This window comes from Podarcis liolepis, assembly GCF_965112155.1.
Source record: "Podarcis liolepis genome assembly, chromosome: 1".
In the NCBI taxonomy this organism is placed as follows: Eukaryota; Metazoa; Chordata; class Lepidosauria; order Squamata; family Lacertidae; genus Podarcis; species Podarcis liolepis.
In genome coordinates, this window is record NC_139554.1 from 62,534,990 (window position 1) to 62,557,169 (window position 22,180).

Here is a 22,180-nt window from a genome sequence, read left to right on the forward strand (position 1 = left end):
TAAGCAAAATTATTTCTTTTTGAGTATCACTGCAGGGTATGTGGCTTGAATTACAAATTGATACCTTTGCTGTGTTACGGGTTGATGGTGTACATAACCAGTTTCTGTGGGGTCAGGAATATATGAATATTTGTTACTTTCAACTCACATCTTTCAATATTATATGCATTCAGATATTAAATTATAGCTGCAGAGAGAGTATATAATTGACTAATAGTCATTTGATGTGAAGTTGTACTTTGGTCAAAGACATTGTCCTTTGGTTGATTGTATGAGACAGTGGGGGGGCTGACATATGAACATCATAATCTAAGAGCCTGATAGTTCAGACCAATGGCCTGCAACATTCCTTTAGAAATCATACTGGAACAAATCTAATCATTAGAGTAGATTTATTGGTTTTACGTTCAAACTGAAGCAAGGATTCTCAGCTAGTAAAGCCTTGTTGATTTTCCAGAGTCGTTACATACACTCTTTTCTTATCTTCTGCAGGCTGTGTGCTCTGCAGACATTTTAAGTACTGTAATTAATATTTAGAATTTACACCCTGAGTCAGAACCTCCAGTCAGCATTTTCACATATTTTCTATTGACCTTAGTAGGAGTTGGGCACTTTGGAAGATAAGAAGATGGGTGATCTTTTCCGAGTACTAAAGGACTGATTTGCAGCCAATGGGCAATCCAGCCTTTGGAAATACTTACGCTGGCTGTTACACAGGGAATTATATTATATTAGTAGGAAAACCACAAACTCAGAAAAATGCTCCAAAAATGCAGTTAGTTAATCCATGGCAGTTATGACAGAGGATGGGGAATGAGGCTCTGGGAAGCATGTGGCCCTCCCCTCCAGATGTTGTTGGACTCAAACTCCTCTCATCGCTAAGAATTAGCCATGCTGGTTGGAACTGATGTGAACTTAAGTCCGGCAACCTCTGGAGGGCCACAAGTTCCTCCTGCCCAGTTTAACTTAGACCTGAACGTTGCTGATGCCTTTCTCGGAGGTAGATAGTATCACAATTGCGCAAGTTTTCCAAAATGCCTCTTGGAACTCAAAATGAGCCTCGAGAGAGAGACTGTGCATGTAGCTGACACCGTTTTCTTGGAAGAGCGTGTGCCTGAGTGTTCCAGATGTCAGCCTTGTTATCCGGAGGATTAAGATGAAAATTCTCTCTCTTGATACAACATGCCACAACATTTGCAGGTCTGAAATGAGAACAAGTAGAATCCTCATTAAATAATGTAGCATCAAGAACTAAGTCCGCAGTCCTAAACTAGGAGTAAGTTGCACTGAACACAATGGGATTTATTTCTGAGTAAACAAGCACAGCATTGATCATGTTCTCCATTATAAGACTTCTGAAACATATATATATAAAGCTTTTAAAAAATTGTTGTTTATCCCACCTTTCAACCACAATATCTCTGAGGTAGCATGCAAATCAAAGAATTTCTAACATGCAAAATTTCAAATTAAACCACAATTTAAAGATCTATTGGGCAAAGATGGGTATGAGGACAGCAGTCATTAACTATGCCTGAATGCCTGGCAAAAGACTAAAGAGCTTTTACAGGGCACCTGATGAATCAGTCTGGGGAAGGAGTTTATAACCTGCAGGCAGCCCACCTCAGTTCTAAAGTGGAATCACAAAGACCAGGTCCTTCCCTAAAGATCTTAACAAATGGACAAGTTTATAAGCGTGGGCAATCTTCCAGGTAGCCTGGCCCCTCAGATCATTTATTCCTTTTTAGGTCTAAACCAGGACTTTGAACTGTTTCTGGAAATGAGCTGGCAATCACTGCAAACCTTTAAACACTGGTGAAATATACTCCCATCTACCCATCCCATTTTATGGATGAACTGTTGTAATCTGATCAGTTGAAACTCCCAGTCAGTCTTCAAAGGCTGCCCTAGATCTAACACACTAGAGCAGTCTATTCTAGATTCTATGGGAACAAGGTTGAAAAATGAGGTGTGCCTACAAATGTAAAGCATGAAAGCAATGAACAGGTGTTGAAGAACTTTATATAATGTGCATTATGCACATCTTGGCTATGAGTCCTAGAAGACATGCTCCCTGCCTTGCAGACCTTTTTCTTCCTGGCCTTGGGAGGGCAGGACCCTGACTGACTGAGGTTGGGGAACAGAATCTTGGTCTGAGTATTGTTTAGGGGGTTAGGGTTGTTGCTGTTATTGATGTTATTTTTTCATATCTTTATTTTGTATCTTATTATTTAGATAGATTTTTTTTCAATTTGGTTGTGCACTTTTTGATGCTTTGTTTCTTGCTAATGATACTTTCGTTATGCCTGTAGTTATGTTGTTTTTTGTATGTTGTAAGCAGCCTTGAGCATGATTTTAATTGTAGAAATGTGGCATACAAATAAAATGATTGGTTGATGCACATTGAAAAAGATTTGTGATGATGATGAAGAAGAAGAAGAAGAAGAAGAAGAAGAAGAAGAAGAAGAAGAAGAAGAAGAAGAAGAATAGTAGTAGTAGTAGTAGTAGTAGTAGTTTGGATTTGATATCCCGCCTTTCACTCCCCTTCAGGAGTCTCAAAGTGGCTAACATTCTCCTTTCCCTTCCTCCCCCACAACAAACACTCTGTGAGGTGAGTGGGGCTGAGAGACTACACAGAAGTGTGACTGGCCCAAGGTCACCCAGCAGCTGCATGTGGAGGAGCGGAGACGCGAACCCGGTTCCCCAGATTACGAGACTACCGCTCTTAACCACTACATCACACTGGCTCTCCTGGGTCATCCCTTGGGGTCCCTTCCAACTCTAGAATTTTATGATTCTACGGCTGCTCTGCAAAATAAATACTATGTATTCAGTGGACTACTATGGAGGTGGGAAGCAGTCAGATCTCCCATTTTTAGCAAAGCGGTATGGCTTGACAGAAGCTACTGGTGATCTTGCTGAAAGTCATCATTACGGGGATCAGTTTTGTCCATTTGTCCATCCTTCCCTGGCTTGAAATGCTAACTTAGATTCTGAGCATGCTCAGATCAAGGCAAGCTCCTTTAGCCCACACCCAGAAATGATCAAACCCATTTCTTGCTGATATTCTTGCCAATTGCTGCAAAATCATGCCACCATTCAGAAGTTGTGCAAAAAAGAGAGAGAGAGAGTTAGAGACACCCTCTCAGGACTGCATCTACCGGGAGGTCACCATGGTCTTTGTGTGTTCCCAGTGTGTTCTGGCTGCCACATCCAGGTGCTTGGCTTGAAAGATGCATATGCAGAGGGAAGGCAAATTAAATTATTGCATATGCGGTGGGGGCAGCACACATCACCCCACAATGGAAGCAGATTTGTTTTCTTAACACAATTAACACTCTGCATGGGAAGGAAATCTAGTATTCATTGCTAGTTTGAATTAATAGCTCTAGAGCTGATAGGAGGGTTACCTGCCTGCTCTGTTTTATGTTTTCTTAATGGAAAATGGGCTATCTAACAACTCGGTTCTTCTTTCGTGGGTTTTGGTCATAAAGGAAGTTAGCATTCGAAACGTAGCTTGGCTGATCAAACAAGAACGAGTGGGAAAGCTCCTTGGCAGGATCTCTATAGGAACTTGGCTTCCATACAGTGAAAATACACTGCAGATGTATAAATTATGAAAGCTGGGACAGTGCTGGTCAAAATCTTCCATGCTGGAGTCATGTGGGAAAGAGAGTCTAGACATCCTAGATTAACTTATTTCTTTTACACTTGTGCAATCTAGACGCTGCGTAACGAAACGAAACCAGCAAAGTGCACAGATGTAACACTATGTCACCAAATGTCCCTATGTGAGCACCATAGTCAGTCTGCAGGTGGTGGTGAGGGAGAGACTTGTAGGAAATATCCTGATGTCCATATGTTTATTATCATTATAATTAACCAGTTGATACTGGGACACATGGAGAAGAAAACCCTTTTTTTTTTTAGGACTCACAGCCCATGCTTAATGCTTTTAAATGTTCAGTTGTTTTCACATGTGGCTTTGTTTTAGTTTTGCCACTTTGGTGTTAACCACCCAATGTGCCTATGGGAAGAAGGGTGGGGTAGAAATGTACTAAAATAAAATAATGATCCTTTGTATGTCTACTCAGACGTAAGCCTTACTGAGTTAATCTATTGTTTTTCTGCATTTCTGTACAGTGCAGTTTCATTTAAGTAATAAATCTGTGTAACCCCTAATGAAAGAACATATGGTGATCTCTGTTGGACCAGATGAAAAGTCCATCTAGTCCGATGTCCTGTTTCCTCACAGCAGCCAACAGGGCAACCAACAAACTGGGCATGAAGGCAATAGCCCTCCTCCTTCTTCCCGGCAACCAGTACTGTGAGGCTGACTCCCACACTGCAACCTGCATTCCATTAAGGTCATCAATCAATGGATCATCCATCTTCATTGCTCTTAGACAGTCCAGAAATGCTTTACCAACTTGCCAGTGAACCTTTTGTCTTCCAGGCCAGACATCCAGCCAGACATTTTGCAACCAAGGCACACATGAAAATGTTGTTGTGAAAGGGAAACAACATCAGTCTTTGTGTAATTCTGCAGAAGAGTGTTATATTTCAACAGCCTTGGCCTCATCCAATTCTGAATGTCAACAGTTGGTTTTCTGTTTGGTTTCTGTTTTCTTAAATGAAGATCCTTGGTGGCAGATCAACACAGAGCCATAGGGAGATGCCTTATAGTGAGTTGGGTCATTGGTCCATCTACCTCAGTATTGTCTACACTTACTGGCAGAGGTTTCAGGCATGGAATCTGTGGGAATGTTGAGGAAAGTAGGAGTAGATATATTGATTAAATATTATCCCTCCTCACTCCCGCTAGTGAGCAAGCAGCAGAGCACATTCCCTTGCAGATTGCTGGAAGCAAGTTGATGGATTTGTTAGTCTGGATTGTTCCTGGTAAGTTTCCCCTTTTATTTCCCTCTTAAAATAATAATAGCACGACAGTCTTGTTTAAAAGTAAGGGTAAAGTTGACTTACTTTCAGTTCACAGTAATATTCTGAAGGCAGATTTCAATTTGTGGTTACAGTTACATTTGTAGAGAAAAGAAGTCTGAACTACGCCTCCGACCTTGTGGCTTACATCCTCTGTAAGGATGAGCTGTGTACTGCTGGCAAAGAGCCAAAGAGAGGCAAAGAGCAAAAGAGGAAGATGGCTGCATGACTAGCCCTTTTTCAGGGTCTGCTAGGGTCACGTCCATCTACCTGGTCACACACAGGAGGAGGAGGCTCCAGAGCAGGTATGACAGGAAGTCCTCCCTGTCTGGAGCAACATTCCCCTGTGTGTCCACTCTAGGCAACAGGAAATGTTGTATTTGACTGCTTCAGTGATGATACATCCCATAGGATCTTTATCAGCCAGGGATTAAACCCAGAACTTTTGGCATGCAAAGCAAATGCTCTACCGTGGAGCTATGAATCCTCTCATCAGAGGGTAACTAACCATTTGCAAAAGAAAACAGACTTCCCACACCAACGGGTGGTGAACTTGTTGCAACTCATGGACTAGCTTAGGCCTGCCAACCCATTGTCGGTGGCCGACCTGACCTCAACTTATCTTAGCGGAGTTGCCTCTTCTTCCTCTTGCCCACCATTGAAACCAGGTCAGAGTGCTCCAAATACAGGAAGGATTGCTCCCATTGCAGTGCTGGGCTGTGATGGAGACAAAATCCCTATCTCGGCTCTTCAGAGACTGACCTCTAACGATATAGAGCAATTCCCCCTCACTGTGCCTCTGCTAATAGACAGACGAGCATTTCCGCCAGTTTATGTAGATGTGTAAGAGAGAAAGCAGGTGCAGGGTAGCTGTTCCCCCTTCAGTGATTCCTGCTTTCACTTAGAACAGGCCCCCTGTTGGTGTGTGGCCCTCAAGACAGTTGGCCAACAGCAAGCACAGCCCTTCAGGCTGAAAAAGCCTAGCTGCTCCTGCTCTGATAGTTGTGGAAGAGCACATTTCCATGGGCACAGCTTGAATGGCAGGGGTGCTCTCAATGGCATTCCCTTCCCTTTGCACAATTATTAAGGATCCAGGGACCTTGTTCTCTTTTGCATTTGATCATTGGTGAGAAAGGATTGCAGCCTGCTGAATGCTGTGATGGCACCATAAAAATACAGTGGTACCTCCGGTTGCGAATGGGATCCGTTCCGGAGCCCCGTTTGCAACATGAGCAGAATGCAACTCGCGTCTGCGCGTGTGCGGGTTGCAATTTTTTCCGCGAAACCCGAAAGTAACCCTTTCCAGTACTTCTGGGTTGCCGTGGGATACAACCTGAAAAGACGTAACCTGAACCGAACATAACAAGAGGTATGACTGTATTGGGACAGAGGGCACAAAAGAGGTAAGCTTTGTCCCACATGTCAGATTTCTAAAAAAGAGATAGAAGTATATTTTATGTTAGCATGCCCATTTTAAATAGATTTTCTCTGATAGCCCTGACAACTTTGCAGGGACCAGGGATCAGTGATGTCAGCTTGCTTAACCCTCCCTTCATCTTCATGTCTTAGCTTTATTTTCATTCCATACAAAGAAGGCCAATTCATGGGTTTCTCTGATTGATGTTTTTTGGGGAATTGATTTGAAGTACTTGGTTTGTAGCAAAGCAACCTGCACCACATATTCAACTATAATATTTTTAGATATATCCAGGTAAAGGAATCAGAAGCGCATGAATTTATTCCCTGAATGGAAGGAGCATGGATTCAATTCATATGGCTGTATTAGGGAAGAGAGACGAGGGGGAACGCTGTCTTATTAAAGAAGTTTCTGCAGCACAACGCCTAGCTTGTTGGCTGGAGATCAGCTTCATTTTGTTTATATTCGCACATCCTGAAACTGCTCAAACCCAGACCCTCTGGCTGCTAGGTACGGCTTTCACCTGGCACAGAATTTTTAAAATACCAGAGTCTGAACAAGGACAGGATCCAGCGGTCCAGCATTAAAAAGGTCTCTTGTCAGGTGGTGCACAAGACAGTTGCAGCTTGAAACACACATGTGTGCATACCACACACATACCATTTGAAGCAATGTGCCCTAAATGCAAAAGAAATTGAATCTGCAACAAAATGCTGCAGCATGGAGTTGTCCTGTCCAAGGTGCCAGTAAGCCAACCATACCCACATCCATACAGTGGTACCTCGGGTTACATATGCTTCAGGTTACATACGCTTCAGGTTACAGACTCCGCTAACCCAGAAATATTACCTCAGGTTAAGAACTGTGCTTCAGGATGAGAACAGAAATTGTGCTCCAGTGGCACAGCAGCAGTGGGAGGCCCCATTAGCTAAAGTGGTGCTTCAGGTTAAGAACAGTTTCAGGTTAAGAACGGACCTCCGAAACAAATTAAGTACTTAACCCGAGGCACCACTGTATTATTCTGTTCCATTCCTATTACCCTCGCTCTGGTTTTCCTTCCTTTCCTCAGCATTCCGTGTGTGTGTGTGTGTGTGTGCATACACATATATACACATACATAGTGTATATGTATATGAAACTCCATCTATGCAGTTCCTTCATACACATGCAGCACAGAACGGTGGTGTCTTTATGGTATGTGGTTTATATACACACATAAAGAACCTGAGACTACAATGGAGGGATTCACGGCATTAACCCCCCAAAGGTGTCTTGTTTTTCCCATAGCCTCTGCCTTGGATTGAAACAGAAATCAAGCATTGTTCTCTCTCCCTCTGCTTTCTCCCTTGCTGCTTTACTCCTAGCTCACATCAATCCAACTCTCTGCTCTCAAGTCTGGCTTTCTCTTTCTAACTGCCCGTGAGTTGGGCACCACTTATTTGTCACCTCACACAAATCCACTTTCTTTGTTCCCCTTTTCATGATAATATTTATTAAGTTTTCATTTTTCAACCAAACATTTATAACATATCTTTTCATCACCTATAATTTGAGACTTTCAAGCCTCAAACTTCCCTCCATCCCCCCAAAACCAACTTTCTATCTTCTTTTCATCATTTCCTTGCATTTCCAATTCCCCCTATCTACCTATTTTCATTCCTTAAAATTCCTTCTCATTGTAGATAAATTTATATTTCTAATCTGCAAAAACCTTTAAATCAGTCCTGTTAGTGTTGTCAGAGATTTACAATGTTCTTTCAAATATAAAATAAATTTGCTCCAGTCTTTTTCAAACAGTTGATCTCGCTGGTCATGGATTTTCCTGGACGGTTTTGCCAGTTCTGCGTCTTCAGTCCATCTTAGTTTGCCATTCTTCTACTGTTGGAATTTCTTGCTGCTTCCATTTCTGGGCTAAAATAATTCTTGCCACCGTTGTGGCATAAAGAAATATATTATAATCCTTCTTAGAGATTTCATCACCTAATATGCCCAGCAAAAAAGCTTCTGGTTTCTTTTGAAAAGTATTCTTAAATATTTTCTTCATCTCATTATATATCATATCCCAATAAATTTTTACCTTAGGACAAGTCCACCACATATGGTAGAAATTCCCTTCTTTTTCTTTACATTTCCAACATAGATGTCAGGCTGGAGCCAGCAAGCGAACAGCAGCAGCTGCCAGACTTGGATGGCAGCCCAGGAGACGAAGTGAGGTCAGAGGAAAGGACAGGGGGGAATTCGCAGCCCAGGGAAACACAGGACTTAGCAGACGATAGCTTGTCCAATCCAGTTTGCAAACCTCTCAGCATGCAAGAACGCAGAAGAGAACGTGCAAGAAAAGGGAAAATTGACATCACAGAAGCGACGGAAGAGATTCGTTTTCACTTGCTGTTTCTGGAGGAAGAGGAACAACACTGAGGATTTGTTGAGTCATCATCAGGGTAGCCATAAGTCACGGGGGCAGAGAGCTCGGGACAAGTGGCATGTTTTTTCTGGAGTAAAATCAACTTTTAATTGACTGTACATGTACGCGTCTTGCTGCCTCTACATTAGATTGTCACTTATCCTATACATTTCTGCTAATTTTGTTCCCCTTAATGGCTTATGACCCAGGCGATCACCTCACCAGGAAGCTCACCTGGCGATTCCAAGAATTAAAAGGGGCCTAGGAATTCAGCCTAATTCCTTTGCCCAAAAAACCTCATAACAATATCAAGTACTGCTGCGATGCTTTGCAGATCCATCTCAGTGAGATTCATACAGAAGCAGGCACCCTTAAAATGATCCTATGCACTGAAAACTACAGTCAGTATTTGATTAAATCTGTTTTCAGTTTCCATGTGAAACTAGATGGCAAATAAGCAGAGAAAACTTATTTTGTTGAATTCGTAGATGTCTCACTCTAGAAATATGTATTAAGATGGTGTGCTTTGATGGATTGTATATTGCTCTGATGACATTTGGAAACCAGAACTGCAACTCATTCCGGACTGTGGGTCTGTTGGCTTTTGCAAACCACAAACTTCAAAATATGCTTTTCCTTATTTATCTTACATGGATTCTTGGATTATTATAATAGCATCCTGTTAGAGTGGTGCCAGTGTGAACCCTTTGTATTAGAAACACAGTACATGGCACTTTTATACACAGCCAGCTTAATCATGAGGCAGGCTAAAAGTCTGAGGGTGCAATTTAGGGCAATGATTTGGGACATTTCTCCACAAAGCTTAGAGTGCTATGGACATTTGAGTGCTGTCTTTGAGCTAGCTGACAAAGGGAAGATACTAGGAAAAGATAGGTGGGGGAACAGGAGAAATTGAATTTAGTTCATATTTAAAGGTGAACCTATCTAGTGCACACTTTAGGGCTACTCTTTTAATTCACACTTTTCTGAATTTCACAATTGGGTGGACAACTGTTTGCATACCCTCCAACATTCTTCTGATGAAAATCAGGATGCATGTACTTTGGTGCTGCGCTGCGCTGCCCTGCGAGTTAGCTGGCTTGCACGGCACCCAAAGACACCTGTCTTTTGGTGTTGTGCTCTTGTGAATGCAAATGTGTGTGGCGGGGGTGGGGAGCCAACAATTACCATAATGCTGATTATATTTGCTGGACTGCTTTCCATTCTAGAAATGGGATGAATAACCAGCCACTGGCAATGTCTGCTTCCATTTCTGTTGCTGTCGAAATTCTCCAACATCCCTAGAGAGCATGTCCAGCTGACCAGGTCCATTTGCCTTGCACTGTGTGGTGCCATGGCTGCCGTGGCACAATCCTCTACTTGTATCCCAACAACCAAAGCAAGTGTAGGAATGAGATCTCCAATAAAATTAAATTTACTGTCTTGGCACCATTTCACTGTGCCTTGGGACATTAAACAAGCCCTGAATTGGCAAACTAGACTTGTGATGATTTCCCACTTCATAGCAATTAGGTGTTTTGAGAAGTACAATGTCTTAGAGCTGTTAAGCCTTGTTAAACACAAAGTTGCGTCGGTGAGCCAAAAAAGGGCATCTGTGCATATGTTTAGCCCCATTGACATTGTAGGTATTTTGATTAGTCCGTGACGTGCTAATTGATTTACTATCGGCAATTAGCTCTTTATGGCAGCTTCGGCAGGTCCGGCACACTTCCTCTGCGCGAATCTGCTCCTTCTTCTCCGTCACGCCCAGCAGAGTAAAACACAGCAGCAACTTGTCACTTAGTTTCCCACAAACACACAGAGCATAGTAATGTCCATTTACAGCTCTTTTATTGCATCATTTTCTCAGATATTTCCAGGACTTCTCGCAGACATGGCAAACACCCTCTCTCTCTCAACGACTAGAGAGGAACAGACAGGAAAAGCTCCTCCCAGCTTCCATTCCTGACGTCAGAATGCTGAGGCATCATGGGAACAACTTAACCTCTTAAGTTCCAACTCCCATACCCCCTCTGCCACACATTCTGACAATACCTGTGGAACATCCACGTAACTCTCAGGTTCACACTGTGCGAAACTTACCAACGCACCCGTGGCTTGGTATCTTTCCGGTGGAACACCCTTCGTTGTGCGACTGGATCGCCTGGGCACAAACTCAGATGTTACCTCTGACTCACTGCCACCAGGAACTGTGTCCTCAGCATCACGGGACTCCCCCTCTGACTTAAAGCGTTTTCGAATCCTCTCCATTATACTCACAGGAGAACTGGGCTCACTCTTGGCCTCCCTTTTAACAACTTGTGGAGATGCCCCACCCTGCTCCAGACCTTGGTCAGTGACCTGATCGTCATCAGCAGACTCAGCCTCTTCTTCCTCCCCCTCAGAACCTTCCTGTTCTGAATCAGAGAGACACTCTGAGAGAACATCACGCTTGACAGCAGCCTTTGACCTTTCATCCTGCTCATAGAACTCAGCGTGTTTGCTGATCAGCAGTTTACTCTGATCACCTGATGGGAATGCGAACCTCCATGCATTCGCTGTTGGCTCATACCCACAGAAGATCATTTTTCGGAACTTGGATCCATCTGGCCCCTGCAAAACTTTAGCCACTGGCACAGATGCTTCCGACCCAAACTTGCGCAAAAAATGAATCTGGGGTTTCCTGCCATGCAACAGCCCAAACGGTGTGTCACCTACCACTGAATTGTAGGTCCGATTCCAGGTGAAGCTCACATACCTGATTGCCTCCAGCCAAAACTTTGGTGGCAACCCAGAATCTTTCAGCAACACCTTTGCAGTCTGGACCAGAGCCTCACATCGGAGCTCTGCCTCCCCCCTCTGATTGGGTGAAGTCACTGTGTGACGTATCCCTTTCTTGTGAAAGAACCTCTGCAAAGCAGAACCTGTAAATTGAGCACCTCTGTCACTTGTGACAGCTTGCACTTTGGTGGCAAACCTTTGTTCCACCTCATCAATCCACCTTTTGATCAGCTGTGCTGCATCATCCCTGGATTTGAGACCATGGGTCCAGGAATTCTGCGTAAAATTATCCTGCATCGAGAGCAGAAACCTTGACCCTCCCAGACTTGGTTCCTTTACAGGACCAAACAGATCTATGTGAACTAGCTCAAAAGGTTTTTCGGTTACCCTATCCACCTTTGGGTAACTGCACCCTTTTACCTTTGCATGTCTGCATGCTTCACAATCCATCGCACATCCACATTCTACAATGTGGCAACCGTTTGCGACCTCGGGTAGCGTCTGTAGTTCTTCTACAGAGCCATGAGCTGTCCTAGCATGCCAAGCGTGTACACATGCATCATGATTGGGAATTGTAGCACGCAGTGCTTGTGCTTTCTCAACCTTCCCCTCACCCTCCAGAGACGTTTCAAGAATGAAAAGATCATTCTGCCCCTTTTTAACCTTGGCAAGCATCCTCCCTCCTTTGGAGATTGTGCACACATCACCCTGAAAACAAACCGTAAATCCCAATTTCAGTAGATAAGGCACAGATAAAAGACAGTGGTTCATCCCAGGAACGGTACAACACTCCAGCGTTTCCTGTAAAATACGAAAATGCAGATTTACAACGTTAGTCATACATTTTTTCTGTCCATTTGCGAACAGCACAGTTTTCCCGGCCGGAATTGCCTTGCAATTCCACATCTCGACAGCAGGGGTCTCTGGAATCAAGTTGCGATTAGCTGCAGAGTCTATAACGAAACGAAACTTTGAGCCTTTCTCACAGTTGTTTTCAAACAACGCCAGACTAGCCGTGACCTCATACGTCTCTTCCTGGCACCTGGCACGTTGACTAGCCTCAGTCCCACGCCTGGCTGTTTTCCCAGACTTGTTGCCATGGAAACCCGACTGATTCCCATGAGAGTTGTCCTTGAAAACATCCTGCCTTGTCTCTCTGCTCCGGTGGGGGCAATTTCGACGCAGATGGTCTGTAGAATTACAAATGTAACACCGACGAACGGAAAACGCCTGTACCGTGCATTCCGCGGGCTTGGCTCCGCCTCTGCACCCCGAGCTCCCTGTGCCAGCTCTGCCCTCTTTCTTGCGTTTCTCTTCTTCGTCCTGCAAGCGTCCCGCCACGTAATGCAGCGTCAGCTGTTGCGGATCCTGAGACTCCAGAGTTAGACACAGATTGTCATAACTCTTGTCCAGAGAACTGAGCAAAATGTACACTTTCTGCTCCTCTGGAAAATCGACACCCAACAGTCTCAGCTGGTTAAACACGGCTAGCATATCAGTTACATGCTTCCTGATGCTATCCCCAGGACGTAACTTCATCTCAAACAAGCGTCTGGTGGTGTGGATCTTTGCCCCAGCCGTGGTTCTGTGGTGCACCCGTTCCAACGCCTGATAAGCCTCACAAGCATTTTCCAGGCCCTCAACCAAAGGTAGCTGCGAACCATCCAGGCTAAGCACGATTGCTCCCAGGGCCCTCTGGTTCCTCCTCTGGGAATTTCGGGCGTCTGCTATATTCTTGCCAATTCTTTCCGTCCAATTTTTCGAAAGGTACGGAATAGGAATCGTGGCCTTCTGCCATGGTTTCCTGTTTCCCCCAGGGGCCCCAAGCTGTACTCACAGAAACTCCAGCTCTTCCGGCTCCTGCTGCGTGGAGAAACGATTTCCGCTGTTCTCAGCACTTCTGCATTCAGCACAGCGTCTTTCAGCCTGCTTGCTTGCCTTAGACACAGACCTCCGCTTTCGCCAACTCCACTGCCATCCGAACGCAACTTCAAAGCATTCCAGCAGCCTCTGGTGACAGGTTTACAAGCGGTAATTTATGGGTCCATAACCTGTAGGTATTTTGATTAGTCCGTGACGTGCTAATTGATTTACTATCGGCAATTAGCTCTTTATGGCAGCTTCGGCAGGTCCGGCACACTTCCTCTGCGCGAATCTGCTCCTTCTTCTCCGTCACGCCCAGCAGAGTAAAACACAGCAGCAACTTGTCACTTAGTTTCCCACAAACACACAGAGCATAGTAATGTCCATTTACAGCTCTTTTATTGCATCATTTTCTCAGATATTTCCAGGACTTCTCGCAGACATGGCAAACACCCTCTCTCTCTCAACGACTAGAGAGGAACAGACAGGAAAAGCTCCTCCCAGCTTCCATTCCTGACGTCAGAATGCTGAGGCATCATGGGAACAACTTAACCTCTTAAGTTCCAACTCCCATGGAAACAAACCAAATTAAGTGCAAAATAACTTATGGATCACTCGCTGGCAAGAGGCAATTGCAGTGACCTTCTTTCACTGTGTTCCTATCGGCACATAATCTGAAAATAACAAGCATATTTATTCTGCAGGAGGTGAGCTGATTCAAACTGATGTCAAATTACTGACTCGGACAACACAAATGGGTACATTTGTGAGCTGGATAGGGAAGGTTATAGGAGCTATAAAAAAGATGGCATCAGTCCTGTCTCCCACCAGAACCCCCATGCACAGGACCCAAAGGTACGTGTAGTAGGCACACAAAGCTGCCATATTGCTGAAGCTAAGCAATCTCTGCCTGATCAGTGCTTGTACAGGTGACTGCCTAGGATCAACAGGTGCATTGCTTTGGGTTCCACAATGGAAGAATAGTAGGATATGAATGGAAGGAAATAAATGAAACCATTTCCCAAGCATTCCCCAAAACTTTTCTGCCTTCATGAACACCAGCAAAACTTTTCAAGGTGCCTCGTATGGTACCATGTTCTGAATTAAATGCCTCGACGTGACATCCTTTGGCCATGTTCATTCCTTCTGTTGTGTTTATCTGTGATTTAGATAGAAAATTATGAAGGCGGTTCAGTTAAAGGGCTGCAGCTTCCCCCCTCCCTCTTATCGTTCATCCTGTACAGAGGATCTAATGGCCCACTTGAGAAGGTGGGATCACTCAGCAGCCTGAGAACAACACTACGCTGCCTAGGCAGGTATTGTAACACACAGTTCAGTGGCTCACCACAAAGGACAGCCAGCTGCATGCAAACTGGAAGGTTCTGTTTGCGTCCTGGCACAATTGCTCCTTTCCGTAGATCATCTCTGACATCCTAGAAACTGCAGAAGGGAAACTACCCCGTTACTAGGAGCGGATGGAGACAACCGCTACCATTGTGTGTCTTTTCAAAATTTAGCACTGAAGCATTTCATTAAGATTCCTCGACCAAATAAGCCACATAAAAGATACAGTTCACTTCATATTTGACACCAGGGAGATAATTTGCTTGAACGACCATTCTCATGGCCAGTTGAAGCTTTTAAAAGGTTTTCACTAAACAATGCATGTCTGATGCAATGCAGACATGAAAAGTTATTTCACAACGAGTATTTGGCAGTAAATGTTTATTTAAAGCTATGTATAGCTGTTTTGCATGCCAGATCTTCCGAAGGCAATTGGGAAAGTGAAGTCATTGTATAAGCAAGTTGACAAGAATCCATTCCTATAAGTTCTACAGCTGTATCAGGATTAAAAAATAATCAGATGAGACCGGTACATTAGTTTTTGCTTTAATTAAATACATATTTCACTAAACCGTGACATGCATAATTCACAAAACTATGAATAAACTCAGTGGAGGGATGCTAAAATTGCCAAGTTGCCAGTTTCAAAGAAACAGGGACAAAATTGAAGGTCTCACCTTCTCCGGTAACTTTTTTCTTCGCTTTATAGCAACAACAGCATGTTTTTCTTATCAGCTCTGAAATGTACCAAGGCACACAGAAGTCCTTTTGCTTTTTGTAATTAAAACCTGTTTTTACAAACCCTGTGGATTTTTCAGCCGTCGTAAAAAATTAATGCTATCTTACGTTTGTGGAAACTTGCCGTCATTCCTTGGGATGTTTCTGGCTAAGGTATAAGCTTGCTTCATTGGCTCCTGAAAGAATGGTTTGTTATTTATTACTAAGAAAGGCAACAAACTCTATTAATACTGTAGAACTGACAGGAAAATATTTTTCTGCCTGCCACTCTGGTCTCTCCCCTACCCTTTCTTGTTCCTTGTTTTCTCTCCATAATCAGATGTGAGCATGCATTTTAGAACAACAAAACAAAACAAAAAAATCAGGGGCTGGGTTTCACCAGAGGCAGGCTTAATTAACAATCTTTGCATAAAAGTTTAGCTTCGCTGAGTTCTAATTTTGTGACGAAATACTAGCTAGGCTGGCCTAATTGTCACTGTGAGCTTGTAAAGCTAAGCACTGGCAAGACCTCATTTGGGGCATGACCCTCAGTTCTAGAAACCATAATTAAATAGAGGTGCTAATAAATTAAAAATGAGCATGAAAACAGGTTTTAAAATTGGATAATGAGCCTAGGGGGCAGATAATAGGAGGGGGAAAGGCTGAGAGAGTTTTGCTCAGAAAGTAAAATATAATATGGGGACGATTTTGTAAAGTCTTTAGCTATAATAGGGTGCCTTGATAATGAAAAAGAAGAATAAGCAATGTGTTGGCTTATTTTATTTGTCATATTAGCATCCTATCCCATCCTTCCTAGGAGTTCTGAGCAGACTTCATGGAACTACTCCTCACGCCCAATTATTCATTTTACCATCATACTGACACGGGCTGCATACATATCATTCTCTTAAAACACATTTCCTTCCCACCCCTAGTTTATCCCCCTCCCAAGCTACGATTCTCAGTACCCTTAACAAACTACAGTTCTCAAGACTGTAAACACAGCCTTAGTATGTTTTATTCAGAAAGAGTAAGAGGAGGGGCAGGGTCACCAAACAGAAGTCCTACATTAGGAGCCTGCAGTTACTCTACGTCTACATAATGTTTATAAAACAGAGTGTGTTACCGTCTTTTTATTGTTTAGGGATCCCAGCACTTGAACCAGAAACTAAGGGCTTGAACTAGGTGAGATGCTATTAGTGAGTACATGACTGGTCTATTAATAGTAAACAGAAGGGGGGGGGCAATCTAGATTGACAGGTCAGGATCCAGGAATATTCCTCCTTAACAATAATTCTGTGATTGTTCCCATTTTACAGATGGGATAATGAGCCTGAAATGTATGAGGCAACATAATAATCCTGTCTGCACTATCCTAAACTGGAACTTGAACCCAGGTCACACATAGGGAAAAGGTGTGTAGATTACATGGTAGATTACATGTTTTGCATGCATAAGGTCTGAGATTCAATCCTGGGTATTTCCATGTAGGGAAATTTATTTTCTTTCTGCCTGAAACCCCGGAGAGTCAGTGCCAGGCAGTGTCAACAGAACTGAGCTAGATATGCCCATGGTCTAATTCAATAATAGGGAACTTCATTCCAGGTCTGCCCTATTTTTATCTGTGGGGCTAGTTGATGTGCCATTTAAAACTGACAGAAACTCCAATGCCTTATTTAAGTGTAGGTAGAAACCACCCAGAGAGAGTAATTTGCATGCAGTAAAGTTTACAACGGCCTCTTCAGACAATCTCTTCTTGAAGCTTCCATTGTAATAGCAGTAACGTTGTTTAAAGTAAATGGGAATTTTGCCAAGGCTAACATTTCATGATTGAGGCATGAGATATCCACATTCATAGCCAATATAACAGTGACCACATCTATAAAATACTTTCCATAGAGGTCGGTGTAAAGACTTCCTTTTTTCCAAATTTATAGGCAGGGTGTTAGGAAAAACCAAAATTTCCATATATAAACTGTAGAAAGTTTGTAAAATTTACCAAAGCAGAACACACACATGCACATGGCCTGGTAAGCAGCCAAAATGATTATTTTCCTAGTGGGTGCCCACCTCCATGCATAGCTATGGTCTATCCCTGCCGCCCTCCAATGGCTTAACTAAGGATTGCCTCCAAATCCATCATCAGTTCATAGAATCATAGAATCATAGAGTTGGAAGAGACCACAAGGGCCATCGAGTCCAACCCCCTGCCAAGCAGGAAACACCATCAGAGCACTCCTGACATATGGTTGTCAAGCTTCTGCTTAAAGACCTCCAAAGAAGGAGACTCCACCACACTCCTTGGCAGCAAATTCCAAATGAATGAATCACAGTATATTTCTTCCAGCAGCTTTTCTGATCACTAAGGCCTGGTTTGAATGGTTCTTTGGGAGCTGCATGTACAACATTTTTTTTTTTTGTCACCAAAGCTGCTTAAGGGTCTTCTCCACACCCACTCTCCATGCCTGATATTCTCCATGTATTACAGGTCTTTCCTTTCCATGGATTCGAGATAGCATTGTGGAGAGTGCTAATCACTTGCCACATGGGCAAAAGTTATTCAGTGTTTGAATTCAGTGTTAATCTTATCATTCATTCATTTATTTAATTTCTTGCCTGCCCATCACCATAAGGTCCCAGTGATATTAATATGCTATGAGTTTAGGTGAATCACAATGAATTAATAATACATTTGAGATGGCTTCTGTGAAGACATGTGCATAATTATTTTGTTGGAAGCTTTTTTTACCTCAGTGGAGGGTACTCTGTACAGAAGACAACTGTATTAACTGGTGGGCTACACAGATTGTGAGGTGCTGGTTGCTATCATCAGTATGTCCAAACCATCTAAATAGTAAATATAGTACTTTCCAAAACATTGACTGTGTGTTGCTATGGAATAAATGAAGCCAGCTGTGCCTATCTGTCCTACTTTGCCTTTAGATATACTAGTCACCCAGAAAGGAAGCAGAAATCGATGTGATTCATTAAAATCCCTCACAATACATAATTTGCCATTATCCAAAGGTTTAAAGGCTCAAGTTGTATTCAGGTGTTCACTGCCATGCAAACATTCTAAGGTCCTACTGACTTTAGTGTGGGAGTTTTAAACAGATGCCTAGCTCTCAACAGGACATAAAAATGTTGACATTTGGGCTGAATTCAGCCCATAGATTCCTGAAATACAGGACCATATTAAAGCATGGTCAGAGACAATGCTAGAAGCAGCTTTTAAGTCCATTATATGGGTCTCTCCAGCCTTATAGAGAATACAGCTGTCAGAGCTGCTTGAAGATCCTAGCTCACACAGGATCACGCTAGCCAGCGATCATTAAGTAAAAGTCTTTATTGAATTACAGTTTCCATTCTCACGCTGCTGCGCGCAACTCTACGTCTAGTAGCTAGATCGGCGAAGCTCCGTCTGAGTCTCCGCCCCGTGTGCACCAACTTAATATCCTAGCCTTGCTCCACCTTTTCCGCCTGACTGTCCTCCTCTGGGTCCCTCTACCCCCCGGGGTTTCTTCCTTCCGGGATTCTTCTGACGCTGACCCGGACCCTCCTGTCTCCTTGCGCCGGGCTTTAGGACCTGGCTCTCTTTCGGGGCTGCTTACTGCGCCGCCTTCCTCTGCATTTGAACTTGGCGCGCGCGCCCAACCTTCCACTTTCCTCTTAACCGTTTCTTCGCTCCCCGATGGAGGTGTGGCCACTCCTGACTCATGCCCTCCCTCCTGTGGTGAGCTGCCAGCGCTTCCCCCCTGGCTCCCTTCCTCTTCCCTGCTTCCTGGCGGTGACGCTGGTCCCGATTTCCAGCTGCTCTCCCCTGAGTCCCCTCTGGCTCTATCTTCCTGGGGTGCCCCCCTAGACTTCCCCCTTGCCCTGGCCACTGGTGCTCCTTTCTGTGAATCCTCTGATTCACTGGAAAGACTAGGAGATCTCGGGTCGTCGTCATCACTCATCTTTTCTTCTGCCTCCTCCCCTTCGCTCTCTGTTTCCTCCCTTGCCCGTGCCTCTGCTCCTAAACCCCTGACATCCATCCCCCCCTCGAAGCCCCCCATTCCCCCCTCCCCTCCTTCCGGTGCTGGAGCTGGGGGCTGCTGTTGCAAAGGGACGAACGTCGGATATCGGTCGCTTCCCATGGCGGGCCTCCATCTGAAGTCTCGCGGGTCTTCCTCCCTGCTCTCGTCGACAACGGTCACCTCCGCTTCCATCTCTGTGCCGCCGTGCTCGAAACCAGGGTCGTCCCCGAAAACGTCCATGTCCGTCTCTCCCTCACTTCCTCCTGGCGGTGTTGCTCGTCCTGGGCCTTCCAGCCACCGTCTGCGGAACTGCTCCTCTGGTCTATCGTCCCACCAATACGAGGGTTCTGATGCAGATCCCGAGGGTGACCCCTCCGGGGAACGGACATCTTGTGTCGGGTCCTCGTCCGAGTCGAACCCCCGGAAAGTGCTGGCCGAAAGCGTGGGCGTGAAAAGCCAGTCGTCGAAAAACTCTGCTGGCATAGGTCTATGGGGAAAGAGGGCATGAAACTCGTCTTTGAGGAGAGGTTCGTCCAAGGCGTAGCCCGGCACCCAGCTGTTCGCACTGGCCGGGGTGCCCTCCTTGGCGAGAAAGTATTCTACCCCCTCTTCCCCCCATCTGGAGTCCAAAATCTCCGTGACTTCGTTGATGCGCTCCTTCTGTGCCACTCCCGCGTGCCCTGTTCTGTCTCTGACCGGACTCGGCGCTGTTCCGGGTTCCTGGAACCTGTGCGGTGCCTTGTAGGGAGTGAGCACCGATCTGTGGAATACCGGATGCATTCTGGAACCCTCCGGAAGTGCCAGTCTGAAAGCTACCGGGTTGACCTGCTCTTCAACTTGGTAGGGCCCCAGTTGTTTATTCCCTAGTTTCTTCTTGGCCAACGACCTGGCCGGCACTGCGTGGGCTGCTAACCAAACCCAGTCTCCCACGTGGAGCTCTTCGCCAACCCTTCTGTGCTTGTCCGCTTGTACCTTGTATGCGTGTTTGGCCAGCTCCAGGTGGCGCCTCAGCTGATCGTGGACTTCCTGCAGCTCCGACGCGAACGCATCTGCTGTCTGCGGCTCCCCCTCCCCCCTTCTTTCCAGTCCCGGGAAGGTTCTGGGGTGCCTCCCGTTGTTGGCGAAGAACGGCGTGACCCCCGTGGACACGTGCTTCGTGTTGTTGTAGGCGAACTCGGCAAGCGGCAGGTAATCCACCCACGTCGCAGGCTGTTGATTTGCATAACATCTCAGGTACTGCTGCATGATGGCATTGACCCGCTCTGCTTGCCCGTTGGTCTGCGGGTGTCTCGCCGACGCCAGGTTGATCTTGACGTTCAGGAAGCCCATCAGCTTCTGCCAGAAATTCGAGATGAACTGCCGCCCCCGGTCGGACAGAATAGACCGTGGCAGACCGTGAACCTTGAACACGTGGTCTATGAACAGTTTGGCGGTTTGCTCCGCCGTGGCCACCTTAGCACACGGAATGAAATGCGCCATCTTGGAAAACAGGTCCACCACCACCAGCACTGCCGTCTTGCCCCTCGAGCTGGGCAGATCCGTGACAAAGTCCAGGGCCACCCTCTCCCAAGGTTCGACCGGAGTTTGCAGCGGTTCCAACAGTCCGGCCAGCGGTTTGTGCACTGGTTTGGCCCTCTGGCAGGTGTCACACCTCGCCACGTAGTCTGCGACCTCCCCTCTCATTCCAGGCCACCAGAAATCCCTGGCTACTAATTCCACCGTCTTCTCCTTGCCAAAGTGCCCGGCCGTGGGCGCGTCGTGCAGCTGCTGCAGCACCTTGGCGCGAAGGTCGTCTCCCGGCACGTAGATGGCCCCCTTACGGATGAGCAAACCATCTCGTAGCTGGAAACCGTCGGCCGCAGCCGTGCCCCTTTGCACCTCTGCCATCTTTGCTTGCGCGAAGGAGTCATCCTGCAACGCTCGTCGCACCGCCTCCAGGTCCACAGTGGCCGCGGCGCACGCCCATACTGTTGGTGCGAAGATGTGCATGGCGGCCGCTGGCGTTGCGTCCTCCAGATACTGTGGCTTACGGGAGAGGGCGTCCGCCATGATGTTAGTGTCCCCCGGGACATACTCTATGCGGAAGTCGAAGTTCGCAAAAAACTCTGCCCAACGTATCTGCCTCTGGTTTAGGAACTGTGCCGTGCGCCAGTGCTCCAGATTCTTGTGGTCCGTGCAAACCTGCACCGTGTGCTTGGCGCCGATCAGGAAGTGCCTCCACGCTTTGAACGCTGCATGAATGGCCAGCAACTCCCTGTCCCAGATGGTGTAGTTCTGCTCGGACTTGCTGAGCTTCCTGGAGTAAAACGCTGCCGGTCGCCACACCCCCTGCTGGTCCTTTTGCAGCAGGACCGCCCCCACGGCTCTGTCCGAGGCGTCTGTCTCCACCCTCATCGGCCTGCTGGGGTTGACGTGAAGCAGCTGCTCTTCCGACGCGAAGAGACGCTTGAGTGCCTGAAAGGACTGCTCCGCCTCCTCTGTCCAAACGAACTTCTTTTTCTTGGAGCTAAGCGTGTCTGTGATGGCCGCTGTCTGCATCGCGAAGCCCTTGATAAACTTGCGATAGAAGTTCGCAAAGCCGACAAACCTCTGGACCTCCTTCCGGTTGCGTGGACTCTTCCAATCCAATACCGCGCGAACCTTGGCGCTGTCCATGGCGAGCCCCTTGTCAGACAACTTGTAGCCCAGAAAATCCACCTC

The 22,180-nt window shown here is 45.7% G+C and overlaps 1 long non-coding RNA gene across 1 annotated transcript in view; it reads right to left on the bottom strand.

Annotated features, from left to right (window-relative positions):
• Positions 1 to 425: 425 nt before the first annotated feature.
• LOC310689119 overlaps positions 426 to 22,180 on the bottom strand; it is a 50,590-nt gene continuing 28,835 nt past the window's right edge. Inside the window, exons 2-3 of the long non-coding RNA XR_014517339.1 lie at positions 15,594 to 15,661; positions 426 to 1,202 (exon numbers count right to left, since the gene is read on the bottom strand). This is a non-coding gene — a long non-coding RNA (uncharacterized lncRNA). The remainder of the gene's footprint in view (positions 1,203 to 15,593; positions 15,662 to 22,180) is intronic.